The sequence below is a fragment of the Loxodonta africana genome, chromosome 16 (assembly GCF_030014295.1).
Source record: "Loxodonta africana isolate mLoxAfr1 chromosome 16, mLoxAfr1.hap2, whole genome shotgun sequence".
In the NCBI taxonomy this organism is placed as follows: domain Eukaryota; kingdom Metazoa; phylum Chordata; class Mammalia; order Proboscidea; family Elephantidae; genus Loxodonta; species Loxodonta africana.
Window position 1 is genome coordinate 7,709,676 of NC_087357.1, and position 24,057 is coordinate 7,733,732.

Consider the following 24,057-nt stretch of genomic DNA (forward strand, 5'->3'; position numbering starts at 1 on the left):
CCTTGAGTGTACTCTACTAAATTTAGAGGCCATCAAAAGAATAGATTTGATGCATTGAACACTAATGACCAAAGACCGAATGATTGTGCGATGACATCAAGGACATCACACGTGAAGAAAGCAAAAGTGATTTAAAAAATGGGAAGGAAAGAAAAGACCAAAATGAATGTCAGGAGAGACTCTGAAACTTGCCCTTGAACACAGAGCAGCCTAAAGTGATTGGAAGAAATGATAAAGTAAAAGAGCCGAACAGAATATTTCGAAGAACGGTTCAAGAAGACAAAGTATTATAATTAAATGTGCAAAGACCTGGAGCTAGAAAACCGAAGGAGCAGAACGTCCTCGGCATTTCTCAAGCTGAAAGAACTGAAGAAAAAATTCAAGCCATGAGTTGCAATAGTGAAGGATTCTAGGGGCAAAATATTAAACGACTCAGGAAGCATCAAAAGAAGATGGAAGGAATACACAGAGTCAGTGTACCAAAAAGAACTGGTCGATGTTCAACCATTCCAGGAGGCAGCACATGATCGAGAACCAATGGCATTTGAAGGAAGAAGTCCAAGCTGCACTGAAGGCATTAGTGAAAATAAGGTCCAGGAATTGACTGAATACCAACAGAGATGTTTCAACGAACAGATGTAGTGCTGGAAGTACTAACCTGGTGAGCCTCTGGGATAGTTGGGGACTCCCACAAAAGAAACATTTGGGCAGGAAACAAGTATTTCAAAAACAGATGTATCAGACCTTTACCGAAGAGCACAGCCTTGGAATGGCCAGGTCATCCTTATTTTTAAAAATCTTGGAGGTTTGAGTCCACCCAGAGGTACCTTGGAAGAAAGGCTTGGCAATCTACTTCCAAAAAAATCAGCCATTGAAAATCCTACGGGGTGCAGTTCTACTCTGACACACATGGGGTCACCATGTTGAAGTCGACTCCATGGCAACCGGTTTTTTTATACATTGACCATTAAAATAGGAATGTCAAAACAGAATACACAAGGGTCAGATCATAGAGTTAAACCAGGTGTCATTTTCTTTTGCAATCTGAACAAAAGACATTCTCTACCCAAGACAAACCAAACAAAAAAAACCAACCCATTACTGTCTGTCGAGTCGATCCTAACTCATAGCGACCCTATAGGATAGCGTAGAACTGCCCCACTGGGTTTCCAAGGAGTGGGTGGTGGATTCAAAATGCCAACCTTCTGGTTAGCAGCCGAACTCTTAACCACTGTGCCACCAAGCCAAACAAGGGGGAAAAAAGCGATATGGATAGATACAGAAATGCTCACACAGACGTGCTTCCTGCATACTTTCAAATGGCTTAGTGACAGGTCTGAGAAGCTGGGGATAATTTTATGGAAAAGCAGTGACAGCGATATCAATTGTAAAGCAAGAAGTATGTATGTTCTGTCATTTTCCGTAGGAAAATGGCCGCCTTATCTTCCTTGGCACGCTCCCCCACAGCCACTTTGAAGGCCTCTCAACTGACAAGGGAAACCTGCCTCCTGACAGGCTCAGACGTGTTCCTCCGTCAAATTCATCTGTCATCCTCTGCTGAGGGTAGCACTCAGAACCTGCGTAAGGACTGGGGGTGGAAAGGTTCTGTGCCCTGCCTCTGCCACAGCAAGCCACACACTCTTGCCAAGCCTCGGTTTTCTCATCCATAAAATGGGCATGAAGCCCAGCCCTGCCTTCTATGTCTAGCCTTGTCAAGAGTATCCACTGAGGCTCTTTGCTAAACCACCGCTACAGCTGACTGTGGCTCCTCCTGCACGTGTGTCAGAGTAGAACTGGGCTCCACGCGATTTTCAATGGCTGGGTTTTCGCAAGCAGATCGTCAGGCCTTTCTTCCGAGTCACCTCCAGGTGGACTTCAACCTCCAATCTTTTGGTTAGCAGCCGAGCGCATCAACAGTTTGTACAAGCCAGGAACTCTCTTTGCCAAACAAACGGGGAGCATTCTTATACTTGTCCCTGACTGTAAGAACACAAAGATCAGGCCACTTTGGCAAGCCCTCCTTGTGTATTTACACACAATAGCATGCCGTCTTCCTCCTTCCTCTCAGTGGACGAGGCATTAGCGCAGAGGAACAAGTGGGCTGACTGTTACTCATACAGATGGAGGTGCGGGGCAGCAACCAGAATTTTCTAGCCACCCCCTGCCCCAAGAAAGCGTGAAGGACCTAGAGTCTGTCTGGCTTTGTTTTTCTGCTGCCTCCAACCCGAACACTCTCACAAAACAACGAGAAAACTCTACTGACATAATCCCCCAGACAGATCAGAACACGAGAGGAATTTTGCTGTGGAAGACAATGGCAGAAGGCTGAAGCCTCTTAGTGGTAAGGGTTCATACAACATGGAGCGTCTTACCACATCCGCTCCCGCAAAGCGCCAGATGAGATGCGAAAGCTAGCCCGTCACTTTGTGGGACGCTCAGAAACCTTGGCCCGGCCAGAGCTGGGAGCCGCTCCCTCTTCCGAAGGAGCAGTGCTAGAATTCTCCGTGGCAGGCGCTATTCTGGGCTTTCCTGAGCTAAGACCATATGAATAGAGATGTTTTAAACATATTAAACATTGGTCCCTTTTCCAGAAATTATCCTGGCAGTGCCTTTCTTAAACATTATTTGAATAAACCCTCATTACTCACAGGCCAAAGAAGGTCATCAGGAGGAGATGGCTTTGGTAAGGACTCCAGGAGCTGGCCTTTCTTCTCTGCAGTGAATTACATTAGCTACTTCCTAGTTAGTTAAGTCTTGAAATAAAAGATGTAAACGCTACAATGACATCTTAAGCTCACTGCGGAGGCAGGTCTTGCATGCACAACAATGCCCAGCTGGTCCACAGATAAAACAGATTGATAATTAGTTGCAAAATGTAACATTTCATCAGGACTATTTTGAATAATCCAATTTATCTTTGTCAGATATGCAGCACATATTTTTCCGGGGAGCAGCTTTGTTCTTTAACATAATATTATAATTCCAGGCTGCTAATGAAGGCGCCCGCCGGCCGCCGGGGCCTTGATGTGCCGCGTGGCGGGGAGCGCGCCGCGGCCCGGGGATCCGTGCGCCCGAGCGCGCCGCGCCCCGCTGCCGCCACCTGCCCGCCGCACACGCCCCGGCTGCGGGCATCAAAGGGCCGGCGGCGGCGGGGAGGGCGCCCCTGGTGGGCGGCAGGCGGCGGGCGGGACGCCGGCTCGGCTCCTAATTAACCGGTGCAAAGGCGCGCTCCCCCCGCATCTACCACAGGGAAGGCGCAGGCCGGCGGGCGCGCAGGCCGGCGTGAGGTGTGGCTGCGGGGCCGCGGGGCTTACAGGGGACCGGCCGGGGGCACCTTGCGCGGGCGCCCGAGGATTGGGAGGGGCAGGGAGGAGGTGGGGGCGCCAAAGATCGCCTACAGGACACAGAAAGGCTGCAAATGCATCTCCAAGGGCGCACCAGACGGGGCCCACGTACTGGCCGAGCCTTTCAGGGAGGGAACTTAACACTTTACGTACGGCCGGTGTTTACACGACGAGTGGGAGCTACTTCGCATGAGTGCGGAGGGCCCCTGCGCAGGGCCCCTGCGCAGGGCCCAGTAGAAAGTCTCAAGGCCTACAGAGACCCCTGCGCTGTGAAGCACAGGTTCCTGAAGAAGCGCACAAGGCAGGTGAAACACTGGTTTCCTCCAGCGAAGTTCCCCGCATCCTCAGATGGCCCACAAGCCACCAAGGAATGTCAGGGGCGAGGGTGGCTCGATGGAGCGACAGTGTCTGCAGGGTTTGGAAAATTAGCTCTCCCTTCTCAAAAAGCATGAAATGTGGCAAAGCAGAGAAAACTCCAACAGGAAATAATGTCCATGTATTTTGTTTGCCTAAATGGCCACCAGGCACATGCTCTATGCACAAAACTTTTATTTAAAATTTGCTGTTGCGGCTCAAGGGGACTTCTAAGTCAATTGGCAGAATAATTCTATTATGAAAACATTCTGCATCCCACTTTGAAATGTGGCCTCTGAGGTCTTAAATGCTAACAAGCGGCCATCTAAGATGCATCAACCGGTCTCAACCCACCTGGATCAAAGGAGAATGAAGAACACCAAGGACACATGATAACTACGAGCCCAAGAGACAGAAAGGGCCACATGAACCAGAGACTTAAATCATCCTGAGACCAGAAGAACTAGATGGTGCCTGGCTACAACCAATGACTGCCCTGACAGGGAGCACAACAGAGAACTCCTGAGGGAGCAGGAGAACAGTGGGATGCAGACCCCAAATTCTCATGAAAAGACCAGACTTAATGGTCTGACTGAGACTAGAAGAATCCCGGCGGTCATGGTCCCCAAACCTTCTGTTGGCCCGGGACAGGAACCATTCCAGAAGACAACTCATCAGACATGGAAGGGACTGGACAATGGGTTGGAGAGAGATGCTGATGAAGAGTGAGCTACTTGTATCAGGTGGACACTTGAGACTGTGTTGGTGTCTCCTGTCTGGAGGGGAGATGGGAGGGTAGAGAGGCTTAGAAACTGGCATAAACCGTCACGAAAGGAGAGACTGGAAGGAGGGAGCGGGCTGACTCATTAGGGGGAGAGTAAGTGGGAGTATGGAGTAAGCTGTATATAAGCTTATATGTGATAGACTGACTTGACTTGTAAACTTTCACTTAAAGCACAATAAAAAATTGTTTTAAAAAAATAAGTAAAATTTGCCATCGCAGCTCTACGTATGCAAAGCTCACAACAGGCTAGGATATCCACGCTGGAGTTGTATTTGTTTTTTCTAAAACAAATTCAATTCCTACACCAAGATGAAAGTTCCTTGTTCCTTAATTCAGAAATTAGGACCAACACAAGATGGTCGTTTGCTCTTCTAATCGTCCATGTTTGAAATGACAATGACCCTGTGCCCTAAAATCCTTGACAACTAGTGTGACACTCCCAGGGCATCCAACAGGCATTACCATGCTACCTAATGAAACAGTCCAGGAAACTTCAGGGGATTCATACAATTAACAATGCTTTGAAAAACTGACACTCACAAAACCAAACTACGTGGGCTTGCTTACTTTTAAGATGACTACATAAACGAACCAAAAACCAGACCCCTTGCAGTGTGTTCTGCCTCATGGCGACCCCAGGTGTTATAGTGCAGAAAAGCTCCACAGGGTTTCCTAGGCTGTAATCTTTATGAAAGCAGTTCTCAAGGCCTTTCTTCCTTGGCACCACTGGGTGGGTTCGAACCTCCTACCTTTAGGTTAGGAGGTGAATACAAGCTAATTGCATCACCCAGGGACTTTACTGCCTAGCAGTGCGACAGTTAAGGGCTTGGCTGCTAACTGAAAGGTTGGCAGTTTGAACCCACCAGCGTCTCCGAAAGAGAAAAGACCTGGTGATCTGCTATAAAGACTGTTGTTGTTCCTGGGCACCTTGGAGTTGGTTCTGACTCATACTGACCCTAAGTACATTTAAAAAGCCCATTTCGGTAGAGCCAATTCTGACTCACAGCGACCCTATAGGACAGAGTAGAACTGCCCCACAGAATTTCCAAGGAGCGCCTGGTGGATTCGAACTGCCAATCCTTTGATTAGCAGCCATAGCACTTAACCACTACACCACAGCAACACATAAAGATTACAGCCTAGGAAGCCCTATGGTGCAGTTCTACTCTGTCCCATAGGGTCACTCTGGGTTGGAATAGACTTGATGGCAAAGGGTTTTTTTGTTTGTTTGTTTAATCAGGGACTGCATATTTTCAAATGTTTCCCAGTCTCAAGGATTATGGCCAGTACAAATTCAGCGTATTGATCTGAACCTCTCCCAGTACATCCAGATCTTAAAATACGGCACTGATGAATTCGACCTGAAATGGGCGTGCTCTCCACAGGGGTCCTGACCAGTCACACCATCCCTCCGGCTTTCCTTGCTTCCAGGGTGTATTGTAAGCCTTCTTCCATAATGATTTATCTTGTCCAGACTTGAAGGTCAGTACAATGTGATCTCTTTCCCAAGTCACTGTTTTTCTGAGTAAACTCTGGCTGCTCTGATTTTCCCTCGGCCTGAGGACCAGCTCGGGCCTTTCACCAATTCCACCTTTTCTTCTTTACTGTCCTTTCTCTCTAGGCTCCCCAGAGTGCCACGGAAGGTCACGGCCACTGAAAACCCTGTGGAGCTCAGTTCTACTCAGACACACGTGGGTCACCAGGAGTCAGAATCACCTCTGCGGAAACTGGTTTGGGTTGGTTTCCCCCTGGGTCCTGGTGATGGGAAGATGCAGCCATGTCCTCTAGCGTGGTGCCGAGGCCTCCCCAGTCCTGCCCAGAGCCATCTCCTGAGCCTCACCTGGAGACAAGTGTTTGCCCACCTTGTCCAGGCTAGGTTCACTCCAGCCTGACCCCTCCCCTGCCCGAGCTTACTCTGCCAGCAACATAGCTTCTCTCCTCTCTGCCTCTCAATGTCGCACACATCCTGAAAATGCCACTCCTCCAGGAGGGCTCCCAAGACCCCCACAGGCCCGTCTCCCCGCTGTCCACCATTCTGTGAGCTCTCTGGCCGTGCTCAGGGCTCCCATCCCATCGTCTCTTCCTGGAATTCCTTGTGCAACTTTCCAGCTGCTCCATGAGATTGTCACCTTCTCGAAGACAGGACCAAAAACCAAACCAGACCCACTGCCGTCAAGTTGATTCCGACCCACGGAGAGCTTACAGGACAGAGTAGAACTGCCCCATGGGGTTTCCAAGACTGTAATCTTTACCAAAGCAGGCTGCCACTTTTTTTCTCCCACAGAGCAGCTGTTGAGTTCAAATGTCGACCTTTCAGTTAGCAGCCCAGTACTTAACCACTGCGCCGCCAGGGCTCCCTGAAGATGGGACCAGGTGCCCTCTTTCCTTAGCACACCCCAGGCCCCAATCAAGAATTGCTGGACAAATAAACGAATGCGTCCAATAGGTGAAACTCTCAGGCGGGCATTGCTGAAAGCGTCCGTGAGGCAGGCTGGGCTTGGTCACAGGATGACCCTGCAGACAGCAGATGATGGCGAACAGAGGCAGGAAGAGACACACTTCAATGTGTTCCAGAAAGAGCACCTTGCACGAGTTTTGGTATCAAGGTGAACTAAGGTGATTTTTTACATGTGAACTAAGGTGAACATGATTTTTTCTTGGATGTCAAGCAAATTTTGCCAGAGATCTCCTTGAAAAGTCTCATACAAATGCACTAAATAATAAACAGCGCAGCAAACAGCAGTGGAGGTTTCAGCGTTTTCTCTTTTAGACACAAATTTGCCCACGTGCAAGGGGCCCCACAAGCCTGTGTTGAATGAACGGCTGAGTTCCACCATGGCTCCTTCCTGCCACAGCACTGCTCAAGGCCACGAGGGCAGGGGCGCCCACCCGTACACGCCGGGCTGGCACTGCCACCAGGTTTATCTGCTCTAAGGAGTTTCGCCTACCACAGGATCATGGGCATTTTGTGATCAAGGCCCTGAAGATCCCTAAGTATGTTACTGTTTATTTATAGAATCATCACCTACAAACGCATAGCAGAAGCAGGGCCCAGAGGAATGATGCACAGGACCGGTAGGTGTTAAAGGGTCTGAGAAGGTTCCAGGAATGTTCGATGGTGAGGGCTGCTCAGGGAACCACACTGGGAGGCCCTGAGAAGGTGGTGGACCATTCCCCAGGTACAGCAGACCCTGGGCAGGTGGTGGACTGTACCCCAGGTACAGCAGGCCCTGGAAGGGTAGTGGACCATTCCCCAGGTATAGCAGGCCCTGGGCGGATGGTTGACCATTCCCCAGGTATAGCAGGCCCTGGGCGGGTGGTTGACCATTGCCCAGATATAGCAGGCCCTGGGCAGCTGGTGGACCATTCCCCACATACAGCAGGCCCTGAGCAGCTGGTGGACCATCCCCCATGTATAGCAGGTACTTTCCCTCCTCTGTGCATTTGGTCATTGAGGCTCCCTTGCTGGAGTGCTCTTGCCCTGGTTTTCTTCTAGTAAAGTCCCACTCCATCTTCAAGGCCTAACTCAGATACCCTGCTGCTGTGGAGGCTCCTTCCTCTGTACCCCACAGAACGTTTCACAGATGCCTCACCTGTGCCCAGGTGTGTGTCGGCAAGGCTTCATCCCAGAGGCCATGACCTGGGTTGTTGAGCTTCACAAAGATGGAGAGACCACATCTCCTTCATCATGGGGTCACCTGCTCCTGGCAGTGTCACACCCACAGCAGGTACGGAACAAATGTTTGGTGAGAGAGGAGGGAGGGAAAGAGACTGAAGAATGCCTGTCTCAGTACAAGGTCCCTGGTGGCACAAGTGGCTTGCAATCAGCTACTAATTTCAAAGTTGGTGGTTCAAATCCACCCAGTGGCACAGCAAAAGGAAGGCCTGGTGATCTGCTTCCATAATGATTACAGCCAAGAAAACGCTATGCGGCTCAGTTCTACTCTGTCACACGTGGGGTTGCCATGATTCAGAATCAACTAGACAAAAGCGGGTTTGAGTTTTTTTGTTTTTGTTTTTGGTCTCATAGTATATATGCAGTAAACATTTGGGGGATAAAAGACAAAATGAGTCACTTTTGAAAAATTCTCCTTGTGCCTCAGTTGTATGTAAATCTTGTCTCCGAATTTTTTATCTAATTTTTTTGTTTCAATTTTTTTAGAGGGAACAAAAAAAAGATGTCATGAAATTCAGTTATTTTCAAAGTAAATGAGAATACAGTGAGTATTTTCTCTAGGAGAAAGCTAAATAAGAGAGGAAAATATCGTAGACTTTCCGCCCCCGCCCCCACCCCAACTGCCCTCGGAAAGGTCAGCTCCAGCACCTAGGCTTGCCACTGTCTGTATATGTTATCCAGGTAGACCAGGGGCTGCAGGAGACAGTGTGGGCAGGCCCAGGGGCACAGCCTGAGGACAGAGGGGAGTCTTGACCCTGAGCGGGGAACCAGAGGAGATGGACAGCAGCATCATGGCACCAAGGGTTCTGAGAGCAGGGACAGTTCAGCACGAAGTCTATTTCCCCAGACTATGCACTCGGAGATGACCAGTTCTCACCAGGCACAGGAGCAAGCCCAGCTGGCCACTGCGTGTGGAGGGGGCAGGCTCCAGTGTTGCGTAGACCCCATGGAGCCTGGTGCTGTGAGAAGCCTGCGATCCTTCCCCGTTCAACTGCACCCCCCAAGGCTCCTTCTACTGGGGTAAAGCAGAGGATGCCAGCAAACTTGGCAGACAGGGTGGGTTTAAACGGCTCCCCCTACATCAGGTGGCCCCGTACTCTCTCTCCCAAGTCCTTATATTTTTTCCTTCCGGTGTGCCTACCACGATTGGTAATTATTTGTGCAGTTATTTGGTTTTCTCTCTCTCTCAGTAGCCTGGAAATCCCAGGAGAGTGGAGGCTGTGTCTGGCTTGTCCAGCCTGCGTCCAGGGCCTCAGGCACTGCTGTCTGTAGTAGGTGCTGAGGAACTCTGACAGAATGAGTGACTGCGTGTCTCCACGTCAGATGGCACCTGGCTCAGCCCCCTACAGCAAGGGCAGCTGGGAGCCACAGAGCACCAAAGACAGCATCCAGGTGGGCGAGGCCTCTGCTGTCCCAGGCCAGCCGCTCAGATGGAGCCAATTGATCGCTTTAGCAGTGGGAACAATTCCAGCAGATCCTGCAAATACAATTTTCAAACCACAAACCAGTGTGGCCACCGACATTGATTCCATAATTTCTCACATAGATCACTTGACTATCTGGACAATTCCACAGATGCCAAGGAAGCAGTTGGTGCGGATTCAGATCCCCACATAGGTGGGTGTACAAGGATCTGTCCCCCCAACCCCCCCAGGAGATGACCGTGTCAGTGGGATTAGCGTCCACACAGGTGCTCGAAGCATGACAAAAATTACCCTGACTGCCCGGAAGAACCAGGCCACTACAAATCTCCACACAGAGAACACACAACTGGAACATGCAAACGCAGCCCACAGACAGCCCCAAAGACCGAAATGAGAGAACTCTTTCTTTCCGACAATGTGGTCTGCGGCTCTGCCATCTGGGGATAAATCGGCCTGCAGCAGCTGTGGACAGCCACTTCTGAGCGTGTCCCGAGCAGCTTAACTGGAGAAGCGTGTTAAAAGTTAAAGGACCTTCATCACATTAAGAACATGAATTCTTTCAACCATAAATTTATTTCCCTGAATTCCTGAGCTATAAAGTCACCCGACACTCTTCCCTGTAAATCAGTGGGGGTGCCCACTTCCTGATGCTTGCCAGTTTGCTACTTTTCCTCTAATTAGGAAAAAATGCAATTCACTAAAGTTACAAGCCCAAACGAGAGCACTGGATTGAGCTGAGTTGTTTAATACCTGCCTGGACTCGATACTTACAAAGCCTAAGTCTACTGGGGGGTAAAACGGTGAAAAGAAATTATTGTCTGAATGCAGGACGCTGAGACCTAATGACAGACGTGGCTGGTGCAGCTCCTCGGAGTGGCTTTGATCGTTTCTGATCAACGAATGGCACCTTCTATGCGTGGCGCCCACTGGTAGAAGGATGCAGAGTTGGAAAATTACAGCTAGCAGAATAAAACAGGAGAGCGCTGGGAAGACCTGTCCTGCATTCAGGGATGTGGCGAGAACTCAGAGCAGGACAGGAACTGGGGTGCACGCCCAGAGCATCAAACTCTACCTTTTGAAGGGATGAAACTCACAAATGCCGAAGGTTAAACCTTCGCATCCTTGTTTTGTAGAAATGATGGAACAGACAGACCCGGACGGCATTTTCCTGAGTCTCCAATGGCAACGAGTAAAAGGATCACTTTCCTCTTGGGCTTATCTTTAAAATGAAAGTGATGTCCATAGATGGGATTTTCTTTCTTGTCTCTCTAGTATACATCCTAAATTCTATTCTAGGGTGGATACTGGATTTAATCTTTGGAAACGGATTTTCCACTACAATTAGCTATGGAAGTGGGTATTATTATATGTTGCGTGAACATGGGCTGTTCCCTCAGGCTCTGGTTATCAACATAGAGGTTCTTTTGTAGGAGTGACTCCCATTGTTTTTGAAAAACACACTGATGGCCATAATTAGAAGAAATATCAATCAAATAGATAAGAACAAAAGGCGTGTACGTAGACAAAATGGCCCTCTTACAAGGTCTGGTAGATGGCAGGGGCTCAGTAAAGATTTGAAAAATTGATTTTAAGTGAACTGAACCTCCAACTTTTAAAGAAGAAAAGGGATGTAATTTTTGTTTTGTTTTGTTTTGTTTTAAATTGTATTTATTTTGTGGTTGTTGTTGAGACTATACACAGCAAAACATAAGGCAATTCCGTATTTTCTACATGTACACGTGCAATGGGTTGATTTGCATGCTTCTCCATGTATGTGGCATTGATCACATTCTTCCAGTTGGGCAGCCATTCTCAGCCCCCCTTTTCTGAGCTGTTCCTCCCCCACTGACATAAACTCACTGCCTCCTAAGATTCCTGTCTAAGCTTTGGAGTTGCTGCTGTCAGTGTGATCCCATATAGTTTCACAAATGGAAAACACTCCAGCTTCCATTCACTTTTTAAAAAATAAACAAGAAAAAAACAAGTAAACTTTCATCAGGAGATAGCAAACAGCCAAAAGAGAGAGAGAAGCCATTTTTGGAAATAAAGCAGTGGAAGGGGAACATTTCCCTGATGGGATGAGTTTTCCTTCCTTCCCCTCTCCACTCCATTTCCCGTCACCCAGTGATTCTAAAGGTGAACAAAATGGACCCTTGTACCTAATCATCCTAATGACCCTGGCCTTCATATTTAAAATGTCACTCAGAGGTAGCTGTGGGTTGGCAGCTGCTGACTGAGGGGAGCAATAAATAATACCATTTGCATTCTCACACAGGCCTCCCCACGCCGCTCCTCGGGATGCACCTCCAGAGGAAGGCCTTAGCACCCACTATTGGAGTGCCACCCCGCCAATGCCAAGCACCTCGCACATCAGCTCTTGGGAGGGAGGGGAAGAGCAGCTTGCCCAACTGGAGTTACAAGGGAATTTAGGAAGACAGAATGTAATTACCTGAACTGGAATCTGGCCAAGGTACTGGGGCTGTCAAAAAAAAAAGAGTCGAGAAAAAAAAAATAACCTTAATTCTTTGAGCTGATAACAAAAGCCAACCATGGGCTTTCTCTGCTTACGATTTGGCAAAGTGAGATATTGAAATCCTCACCAAATAATAAATAAAAATAAAACTTCTGAATTTCGAGCAGGCCCCTCCTGACACGCAGCTTGCTGCAGATTCCTTTGTCCATGTGTGAGAAGGGGATGTGGCCGCGAAGCCACAGGCTGGTCTCCTCAATACTCTCGCTCTGCGCCCAGTTTGAACTGGAGACTGGTGCTTGTTCCCTCCCTCTGTGGTCATCTCACCCCCTCCAAAGAGAGAGGCTTCCCCCCACCACCACCAGAGGAGGGCAGACATGGCTTTAACTGTTTGCAGAGGTAATTTTTCTCACAAACCTGGGCTGAATTCTGATGAAATGAGGTGAATAAAAAGTATTGCATCAGGGATGTGAAATTTTATAGAGACCTTCAGCTGGGAAGTTTTTTTTTTTTTTTTTTTGTCCCCAAGAGGGAAAGATGTGGCAAGAGAACAAGAAAGACAGAGAGAGAGAGAAATTTGCCTCAGAAGGTCTGGAGGTTGTCTACATGCTTAAAATATTAAACAGTTGGCTACAGAGCCTGCTCGAAAGGACACGGAGCCAATAGTGTTCACAGGTGTTGGAGGATGGTGTCCTCAGGAAAAATTTGTCCTGCTCCTCACTTCATGAAAAGCAGAGGCGTGGTTGGTGCCGGTACAGAAAACTCACAGGGCTCTTCACTTCCCACCCTGCCAAGACGAGCGACTGCTAATGAATGCTCCTCTCCTAATTGCAGGAAGTTGTCAACAAGAAAATTCCAGCAAAGCTTATGGTCTGTGGCTTTCCCTGGAGCTTAAAACAAAGGAGTCCAATATGACGCTTCAAACTTTTGGGGAAGGAAACACACGTTTGCATGGCCCAGTAGACCAGAGTTATCCTTGTAAAACCTGCTAAACAAAGAACTCCAGTCTATTAACTATTATTTTTAAACTGAAAAGGCCATTTAATTTATATAATGAAAACCCTAAACACCAGTCACATGAAATTGGGAAATTTACCATTTCATCTGATTGTCTGCATTTCCAAATGTTAGAAAGTGCAATCATTACAAAAATAGTTTTTGACTTTTTTCCAGCAATCTAAGACATCTGCACATATTTTTTTTTTTTTTTTTAAAGAAAAAGATTCCGTGTCCATAAATTCAAAGTGAGAAAGGAAAGTCAGGGGGCGGGGGTGAACAAAAGCAGAAAACAAGAGAAGCTGCCTAAGGCACTCCTGTGAACACACGCTCTGGCTAATTTCCAGTTTTAGGAGTGCTCATAATAACCAGATTAATCCCCCAATCCTCACTGCTCAATTTTGCAGGACTATAAATATTTCTATAGCCCTTGATTGAATTAGTCTAAAAATTCAAAGCAAAATGCCTTCACTAATATGTTTATATTTCCACAAATCCATGTTTAGCAAGACAGGACCAAGCTGACTCTGCTCTCATGTTGGGATCCTACCACAGGCTAGTTTTTGGAGACGTTACGTTTTAGCTGTGGGTCGTTCAGTGAACACATTTGAGCTCTGGGGGATAGGGAAAGGTGACCTTCACAGGTGACGCAGCCAGAGCAGGGGTCAGAGGACTGCAGAAAGGAGCTTCCAGGATTTTGTCTGATCATTCTGATGTCACCTTGTCACCCTCCTCCTGACTTGGAAGGAGGCTTACTTGCATCCTTGGGTTACTGTAAACGCACACCTAAGATCCATGCCTGTACTCTTCCCTCCACGTGGCTGCCAGCTGGGATAGAAATACCAAACCCAACACAGCCGTGAACAGCAATGCCTTTATTTTGCCTGTTTGCTTCCCTGTGTGTCATTGGTGTCTGGGGGCATGTCTTCCCCAGGCACATGGGCTCCAAAACATGGGTGACCCCAAAGGTACAACCCACTCCCTACTTGCATGAAATGAGCAGTAAATGAATCTAGCAGACACCCCGAGCCAAGCCAACTCCCATAAAATCAGGGTGAGAAGAACAGGGGAGAGTGGGATTATCATTAATAATTCATCTCATCAACCCCCTGGAGCAGTTTCACGGTGATAAGCCGTGCAGAATGCGTCAACATGCTAATGAATATTTTCAAAGCATTCAGGGGGCCCCGTCTAAAAGCCCTCTTGCCATCCATTGAATGCTCTGCATTGTAAGTGAAAGATCAATCCTGTCCACAGTCCTGTCGATGAGCTGTCCAAGCAAAGCAGGATATTAGGAGTCAATGGAATGTTCCTCTCCCTTCGGTGTCATTCCCCAAGAATCAGGCTGAAAGCGGGTTCTCTTCTGAGACCGCCATTCCTCTCACTGGTTACAAAAGGTGCTTGCAGGGGGGGTCACCAACAAGAACTGCCGTGCACATGGGAAGTCCCTGCCTCACACCACCCAGACTGATGCCTGAATCAAAAACCCGGAGGACGGGGTCGCCATCCTTTCAAAGGCAAGCATTTTAGGCAGGTTCTCCAGAGGAACAGAACCGATAGGAGCTACATCTGTGTAAACCCGTTGCCATTGAGCTGATTCTGACACATAGCGACCCTATGGGACAGCTGGTGGATTCAAACTCCTGACCTTTTGGTTAGCAGCCGAGCTCTCAACCACTATGCCACCAAGGTTTCCCGTTGAGATAGTATAGAGATGGTATATTTAGAAATAGATATTTTGATTTATTTTTAGGAATTGGCTGATGAAATTGTGGAGACTGGTAAGTCCAAAATCTCTAGGCGAGGCAATGGGCTAGAAATTCCAGCAAGGTTTCTGTTATGTCTTGAAGCAGAATCCTTCTTCCTCAGGGAACTTCAGATTTTGCTCCTAAGCCTTCAACTGATTGATGAGACCCCCCACGTGACGGAGGGTCAGCTCTTCCACTTAGAGTCAGCTGATTGTAGATGCCAATCCCATCTGGAAAACGCCTTCACAGTAACATCTAGACTTGTATTTGACCAAACAACTGGACACCGTAGCCCAGCCAAGTGGACACACACGATTCACCCTCATGGCGAGGCACATCCCCCGGTGCAGCCGCAAGAAGCTCGCTCTACAGACGGCACCACCAGCCTCAGCTCCGCCTCATATCTGAGCTTCTGGTGGACCAACTGGGAGGGACAGATCAGCCTGGGCATTCCCCAGCAGCTGGCTACCGTTCAGGGGCTTTTCTTCAGCCAGGGCCACCAAAAAGGTAGAGAGCTTCATCTGGACACACTGTAGTTTGAGGGCACAGGAGCTCATCTGCCTGCTTGGAGGCAGGGCCCTTCACCTGGGACCTTCTGCCAGTAGGTGCTGCCAGGCCTGTCAGAGGGGGCACCCAGTGTCTGCCTGTGCCTCCAGCCTGGCTCACCCTGACCACCTGGCCAGCAGAGAGCCAGAACCCAGAGGCAGTGGCTTTGGAGGATGGTGGACAGCCACTCTCAACATGCCAATCTCCACGGTTCTCCCTAAATGTTACCTGGAGACCACTTCTCAATTCAGATCAATGGTGCCTATTGATCCCGACAATTATAAGAACAGGAAACGAGTGACTTTTGCCCTTTACTGCCTTGCACTCAAGAAAGTGATTGAAAGAGGCAAATGGGTCAACTTGGAAATAACCACTTTACACGGGCAGAATTGTTTCCTCCTGGAGGCCTATGGGACCATCTCCAAGGCAAGGAGGACAGGAACGGAGCCCTCACAGACCCCCGAAGACTCTCTGCCCCTCCTGAGGTTATTGCACAAGGCCCCCTTCTCCAGCTGACAGGCAGTCCCCACCAGGGGCACAGTGAGGAGGGGCATTTAAATTTTTTTTAATTGAGGTGAAATTCACACAACATAGAATTAACCATTTTAAAGTGAAGAGCTCAGTGACATTTAGTGCACTTGCCACGTTGTATAGCCACCACCTCTGCCTGCTTCTAAACTTGCCCGTGACCCCAAAATAGAGCCCCGTGCCCACTAGGCAGTCACTCCCCATCCCCCCGCTCCAGCCCCTGGCCACCACCAGTCTGCTCTCTGTCTCTATGGACTTGCTTCTTCAGGATATTTCATATATACGGAACCACACAGCATGTGAGCTTTTGCAGCTGACTTATGTCCGCAGCATAGTGTTCTCGAGGTTCGCCCAGGTCGTAGGATGTATCAGTCCATCATTCCTTTTTTATGGCTGGGTAATATTCCATCGTGTGGATGGGCCACACTCTGTCCATCATCCGTTGATGGACACTTGGGTCGCATCCATCTTTTGACTATAGTGAATGGTGCTGCAATGAACATTCGTATACATGTATTTGTTTGAGTCCCTGTATTCAGTCCTCTTGGGTAGATTCCTAGGAGTGGAACTGCTGAGTCATATGGTAGTTTGATGTTTCACTTTCTGAGGCGTGGAGAGGGCTTTTGAGATAGGTCTGCTCTATAAAAACGCTCCACTGTGAACAGGCGGCCCCTGTCATGGGTAGAGTGAGGGAAGCAGTGGGTTCTGTGCAGCCTTGCCACCATTCCGAGGTTCACAGGTGATTCTCTTCAAGGAACAGATAATGGCTTGCTCCACGCTTCTACCTCAAGATAAATATGTCACCTTCAACCACAAGCCTTGTGAATTTAAGGATAGCTTGGGACATAAGAAATTCATGCAACTCTGCAGGTTTAAAAATCTTTGTGTTGTTGGTAGGTGCTGTCAAGTTGGTTCTGACTCTTAGCAGCCCTACAGACAACAGAACGAGGCCTTGCCTGGTCCTGCTCTGTCCTCATAATTGTTGACGTGTTTGAGACCATTGTTGCAGCCACTACATCAGCTCATCTTCTTGAGAGTTTTCTTTTTTGTTGACCTTATGAAGTCAAACAAAATACAAACTCCTCCTCCTGACATATAAGGTCCTTCACAACGGGCCCTACCCACCCCGAGGATCCTACCCCCACCCCATACACATGCACGTGCAGACACACACACGCACACACTGGATTAAACTGCTCACAGACCCCTAACCTCCTATTCCCTGCTCTGAGGCCTTTGCTCATGTTGTTTCCATTCTCAGACACGCTTTTCCCTTCTCTGTCCCAAAGTCATACTTTGAAAACTCCTACTCATCCTTCAAGACCCAGCTCAGATGTTCCCTCTTTCATAAAGCCTTCCCTGAGTCCCCCAGGCATAGTTAGTCCACCCTCCATCCCTCACACCCTCCACTCTGCCTGTGGTCCCAGAACCCTCGTTCCCAGATCTATGGTGACCCTAGTGCCTGAGAGAGGACACTGTGGAATCACACAGACTGGGGTCTTCACTCTGCTTTGCCACTCAGTTTCTGCAGCTTTAAAACACATAACAATACACACCTCAGACTGGTTACACCAGCTCACAAAGGGCTTTCGTGAGCATTTAGTGAAATAACGAGGAATGTAAAGCTCTCCACACAGCACCTGGAATGAGGTCACCATGCAATAAACAGGGACTAAATGCACTCTAACATCCATGCACGGTGTTTGCATTTATTTGTTTACATAGTTGTCTTTCCTAGTGGATCCCAAGTACCCCAAAATCAAGTACTGTGCCTTTTCACCTCTATATTGCTAGCACTCAAATAAATGTATTTGTTGAACAAATTAATGAGTTAATTTCAAGAACTTCTTAATACAACTGCATAATATAAACCTACACCCCCAAAGACCACAGTTGTCACAGACTCTCTTTATTTCCCTTTGGCTCCTATAGCTCCAGAGCAAGTGCTCCATCCTTAGCAGGCACAGCCATGTAAACATCGGGACTGAGATCCATTCCCTGAGCTACCCGGGGACACCATGCATCTGCCTCTGGTGTCCCCATGAGTTCCTCTTAGGACAAGGTGGAAAGGAGGCAGGACCAGCTGCTGTGAGATGTCTTGTGCCCTCCTTAGGCCCCTCAAACCTCTCATCCCTGAGCACAAAGGCAAACACCAGTGACCAGACAAGTGTGTGAGAATAGGGGTGGCCTTTGTTTTGGGGGAGTCCCTGGGTGGTACAAATGGTTAACGCTCTCAGCTGCTAATGGAAAGACTGGCAACTGCAGTCCACCCAGAGGAGCCTCAGAAGAAAGGCCTGGCGATCTACTTCCCAAAAAACAGCCATGGAAAACGCTGTGGAGCACAGTGCTGCTCTGACACATACAGGGTCACCACGAGTCACAGCCGACTTGACAAACAGATGTTTTGTTCGTGGTGGTTTTGGAAAAGATCAGATGAATCAACTGAGGAGGGAGGAAGGAGCCTGAGCAGTGATGTTCAACAGACAGGAAGACCTTTGAACAGGGAGAGGAAGTCTACTGTGCTGCCCCCTGCAGTGTCGAGGTGAAATGTCCCCAACCTTCCATTATGAGATGCAGTCAAATGCAGGATGGGGAAGAACAAGGACCACCCTCGCTGTCTCCGCCTCCTCCACTTGCAGTCCTCGCTCCTGTTTTTTCTATCTGTCTCAACATTGCCTACTTAGCATATCCACCCAAGGTCCAGCTTCATCCGCTAGACCCCAGATTGTCTCAGACCATTGTGCTGCTCTCTCTGGACTACCATAGTACATGGCTCAGTATCTTCAGATATTATAAATAATCGAGAGAAATTCCTCTTTATTGATTGATTAAGGGAAGGTGGGAATCAGAAGCAAAAATATGGAACTCCAGAGCTTGAAAACATGCTGCATTTTAACCCCGTGACGGTGGATTTGCAATCCCATAGAAGGCAGGGGCACAGCTGTCCACATCTCCATCTCCAAACTCCTGCCCAATGCTCTTTGCACAGGTAAGTTTGAATGTATTTGACTTGTGCTTCCCAGATATACTGGATTATGGACCACTCCTCCCGCTCCTCAGCAGAACACCTTCTAATATCCTGTAAAGGTGATGTTCTGCAAACACAGTAAGGAAATGCTAGTTGGATGTTATCTATAACAACATTGAACAAAACAATAGAACCAGGAGGTAAAATCACGCAGTTCGACAAAAAAAGTATTCGGGCTGAATATCGATTCTTGGTTGGCCCAGTGAAGTTGATCATAACAGCTCATAAGTAAGCTCTGGAGAAATAACTGCATGGCATTTTTTTTCATTTTTAAGGTTAAGAAGCTTCCACTGGATCAGGAAAGGGGCTGAAGTGGGTATAAGCCAGATTCTAATCATAAAGCTATCGTGAAGTGAACTGCTAGGAATCTGAGTCAGACTCCAGGGAAGTCCTGGAACTAGGACACTTGGATCTGGGAGAAGCAGAGTCAACATGAAAAACAAGGTGAGGAACAATGTTAGGATTAAATCATTCAGATCCAGGGGAGGGGAAAGTGGAAGAATGCCTCTGCCCAAAGCCAACCCAGAGCTGACTGCTGGAGCCCCAAGGGCAGGTGAAGTGATTCCCTTGGCTCCTTTGCTTTCAGATAAGGAAACTGAGCCTAGGGTACAGGGTTCTCCCAAAGGTCAACCAGATAGCAGGACCCCCACCAGAACACAAATCTCCAGAGTCTCAGTCTAGATTCTCTTTATTGCCGTAACCTCCCCACTTCCCTCACCTCACAGGTGACTCTGCCTTCTCTCCAGCCTCACACTGTGACAGCAAGTTATGGAAAATGAAGACAGCAGCCACCCTTCTATCCAAACCAGTACACGCCTTTGCAAGAGACGATCAATGAGTGATGATGGAAAGGGCCAAGTTCACCTTCCAGAGCAGGAGGAAGACAGGACCTGATCCAACCCAGCTTCCAGGCACTGTCCTTCCTCCTCTCAACAACTGACTGGTCTGTGAACATCCCCGGAGTCTTCTTGTTACACCCTGTCCTTATGGATCTTCCGATCTGACAGGATGCTCCCCTGTATGCCCCACCAGTGGTCACAGGAAAGTCTTCAATCTAGGTGACACTACCCCAGCTCCAGGAGACCGCGTGGAGATGGACTGCTATTGAGGAACACCCAGCGAATTAGGGCTTTCCACAGAAATAAATTACAGGGTGCGGCTATGCTCTTGATGAAAGCATGGCCCACATGAGCTTGTTCACCACCGGCCTCAATCTCCATTACTTCACTTTACCAGTTTAACCAGTTGCCATCAAGTCATTTCCAACACACTGCAACCCAGTGTGTGCCCGAGTAGAACTGTGCTCCACAGGGTTTTCAGTGGCTGCTTTTTTGGAGGTAGATCTCTAGGCCCTTCTTCTGAGGTGCCACTGGGTGAACTCGAACCGCCAGCCTTTCAGTTAGCCATGCACTTTAACTGTTTGCACCACCCAGGGACTCCACATTCACAGATGTTGTCGTGGGTTGTCTCTGAGTAATCTCCCACTCCCGGCAATCTTACATATAACAGAGTGAAACGTTGCCCAGTCCTGCGCCATCCTCACAATTGTTGGTATGTTTGAGTCAATGGGCTCTAACATTCATAAATATGTGTTCTAAGATAAAAGTGTCATGAAATGGCATTCCTCCTTACCACATGCCATGAACTCTGGTATTTTCTCAGCTGGTCTGGTTCCTTCCATTGCACAACCCACACTTTGAAACCCAACCCACAATTTTATGTGATCCTGATTCTCCTGGTACAGGTGGTCTAGCCGAGGCCCGGGGCGGGGGGGTGGGGTGGTGGGGCACAGGGGGTTACATGGATTGCCCCTAGGTGGCAGCTGACTGGGATGAACACCCAGCTCCCTGATGCCAGGCTTCCATCCCCCAATTCTCCACTACTTCCTGAGCCCCTGCCTCCCCTTCCCATCTGGCTCTGGAGTCACAACATCTGCCACCAGGGGCTGATCTGATGCTTGTGTCTTTTCAATCACCCAGCTCTTGCCCAGTGCTGACTCCACATCTGCCCTGGTTGTCCCCAGCATCAGGGGCTCACAGGCCAGACAGGTGGCTAATCACAGCAGAGGGAGACCCTGCATGCAGCAGCTACCTCGCCTCCTTCCCTCGGCCTGGGGAAGGGGTCCAGCAGGTACGTGGTGGTCGCAGCCCACTGGGGCAGCCTGGGCAGCTTTCTAGACACCCAAGGCCACTCTAGCCCATCAGTGGCCAACCCAGCTCTGCAGACCCCAGGTTAGCAAGTGTAGGTTCGTCCATGGATTCAGGGCCAGAGGAGGCATCTGACAACAAGGACTCGGTGCCTTTGTCCTGAACAGACTGTCTTGCACGCCCACCGGACCTCCTCTTTTTTGCTGCTCTGCTTTCTTCTCCTTCAGGAAACAAAGCCCAGGAGTCCGGCTGTGCTGGGCCTCCGTGAGGGCCAAGCCAGCATTCCTGGGCTTGACAGCAGCTCAGTCGGTTCTGGGGGGCCCAATGGCCCTGGGGAGGGCGGACCTCCACGGGGTGGGCGCCAGGAAATGCAACCAGGAGGCCGCCAACTTCCCACCCTCTTCCCGCCTCTCTGCAGCCTTTGGGGCCAGCTGGAAGGGAACCCCACATTCTCTGCTGGAGCACAGAAAGCTTAAGAGCGCCATCTTGTGCACGAAAGGAGCAAGGAGACGCAGGGTTTCCCAGCCGCCTAAGAGGAAGGAAGCTTCCTGCTTCTCCTTTCTTTCTGGGGCCCAAGGAGCTGGCTTGGCCTCTCGGAATTCGCTTACAGCCAGAAGGTTCTCTGGCCTCAGAAGAGGGCACAGAGATGCAGTCCTGGGAGCGCCCTGCCCCTCCCATACCAGTGGGGCCCCCTTTCTCCCTACATAGGTCCCCAACACACAGCCCTGCATCCCCACACGTCCCTCCCAGCCTGGCTCTGCTTTGTGTCCAACCTGCCAGTCCACAGCCCCTGGGGCCTGGGAAGGCCTGAGGGGTGAACTAGATGGGAGCCTGCCACCAATCCGAAGTGTGGCTTAAAAGAAAGGAAGGAAAGAGAAGGACAAGGGCGGGGGGCGGGGGGTGCAGGAGGGAAGGAAACAAAGCAAGAGAAAAGGGGAAAACAGTCTGCTTGGCTTTCAACTGGTTTTAGCCATCGCTTTAATTCCAAAAATTCTGTTCCACATTCAGTGTTTGAATTATGGGCTCAGAAAACATGGTTGCTGTGGGGATTTGCACAAATACAGAAAAACACAGAGAAAGGTCCAAGCTCTGCCCCGACTCTCCCTTCAGCTGGGCACCTTCACTCACAGGCCTTGGTTTTCCCATCTATAAAATGAGAGACTCCGGGGCTCCTATCATTCTAACTCTGGGACCTTGAGGCACTGCACTGCCCGACACCTTTGAGCCTCCCCCCAAGCCTGCAGACTTAGCTGCCAGGTTCCTGAACATGCCTTCTTTGAACTTCAACTCTTTTCCTCCAAATTTTGGTTAAAATTTTTCAAGTAGAAAAAAAGAGAGAGAGGAGGAACAAAAGAAGATGATGCAAGGAGGGCCTAAATGGTCACCACCGGTCTGACCAGACTAGGGTTGTCATTCCTGTTTTTGAAAAAAAAAAAAAAAAGAGGTAAGGAAAACATCAGTTACAGCCTAGAGAAACCCGGTAGTGGAGAGGTTGGGCTTGCCTGGGTCATCTAAAGGACACACGCAGATCCATCCCCAGCCAAAGGGCCCAGGCGTGATTTGGATGGAATACAAATTTAACAATCGGTTTGGGGCAATGCATGGAAACAGTCATTATTGTTGTTTATGATTATTTGTCAAAAGTCTGACTCATAATAATGCCCGCCCTATAGGGTCGCTAGGAGTCGCAATCGACTCCATGGCACACAGCTGGTTTGGTTCAGATACTCTGGATACTCGCATATGTTCAAGGCTTTGGAGAGTAAAGAGATTAAAGTACTTTGTCAGTAACTTTCTTGCTTTGATGAGAAGCAACCCCGGGACACAGAGATAGGAGACGGTGACTGTGGTCACCCGAAGAGGGGATTCAGCCTGGAGTCCTGGCTCTTCTTCTGCCCTGAGTTCCAGCCTTTGAAAGTTGTCGCATAGAGAAAAAATAAAGGAGCCTATTTTGCAGTGAAATACAGTACTGTATCATTGAGGCTGTAGGTTAAAACAAGCCCAGTTCCCGCTTGTTCGAGGTGTTTATTAATAATGTCCTATATTACTTGTATAATTTAAGCTAAATTTATACTGGGGAGGGGGAGCCCTGAGATCTTACAAAATGAGTATACAGTATACAGTAAGTCGCCATTTTCAGCAGATTGGTTAAATTGGTGTTTTTAATGCAAATTAGTTGAAATTGCTATCAAGAGTAATTATTGTAAAAGAAAGGCAGCGTTTCCATCATCCTTCCCTCATTTAGTTCTTCTATAGTCTCTTTTAAATAACTTAGCCATAAAATTTCAATTGACCACTAAAGAAAAGTGCTATCTGCGGTGGGGGAAAAGAGGTGGGGGGGGGGGCGCGTCCGCAGCAGGGCGAGGGTCCCTGCCAGCCTCTGATGGAGTCCCCAGCGACCCCGCGTCCTCGGCGGCAGCCCTGCGCGCCCTGCGCGCACTGTGTCCTGCACCCCCAGCGCCTGCTCCGTGGGGCGACTCCCCGCGCCCCCCGAGCCCCTACCAACATTCTGGAGTCCTCCGCGGTGGGGGTGGGGAAAAGGGGCCCAGTCCCCGCCTTGGGTTCCCCGCCCGGGAATTGCGCACCGCCCACTTCCGCGCCAGCGCTGGTCCGCTGTTGGAGCCAATACATTATAATAATATTAGGTAAAACAGGGCGAGTATATGAGGTAGAAAATTGCATCTCATTTGTTCTAAATTTGCCAAAGTCTAACTCTTCAGGGAGGTATATTTTTACTTTACAGATTTTTTAATGGGATCTGTTTCTTATTGCCCCAAAAATGCTTAATATACAAAAGAAATCAGATTCTCTTCCCAGCCTTAATACATCAGAACAAACAGAAATAGAAACTTGATTTCAAATTTCGCTTGCCTCACCTCTCCAACTCTCCCAGTCATATCGGTGGCATCCGATCATTAATAGCGTGGAGAGGGGCGTTTATTTACCTATTATGGCATCATTTGTAACATAAAACTGTTGTGTTCTCTTTTCATTAACAGATTCAGTTGCAAA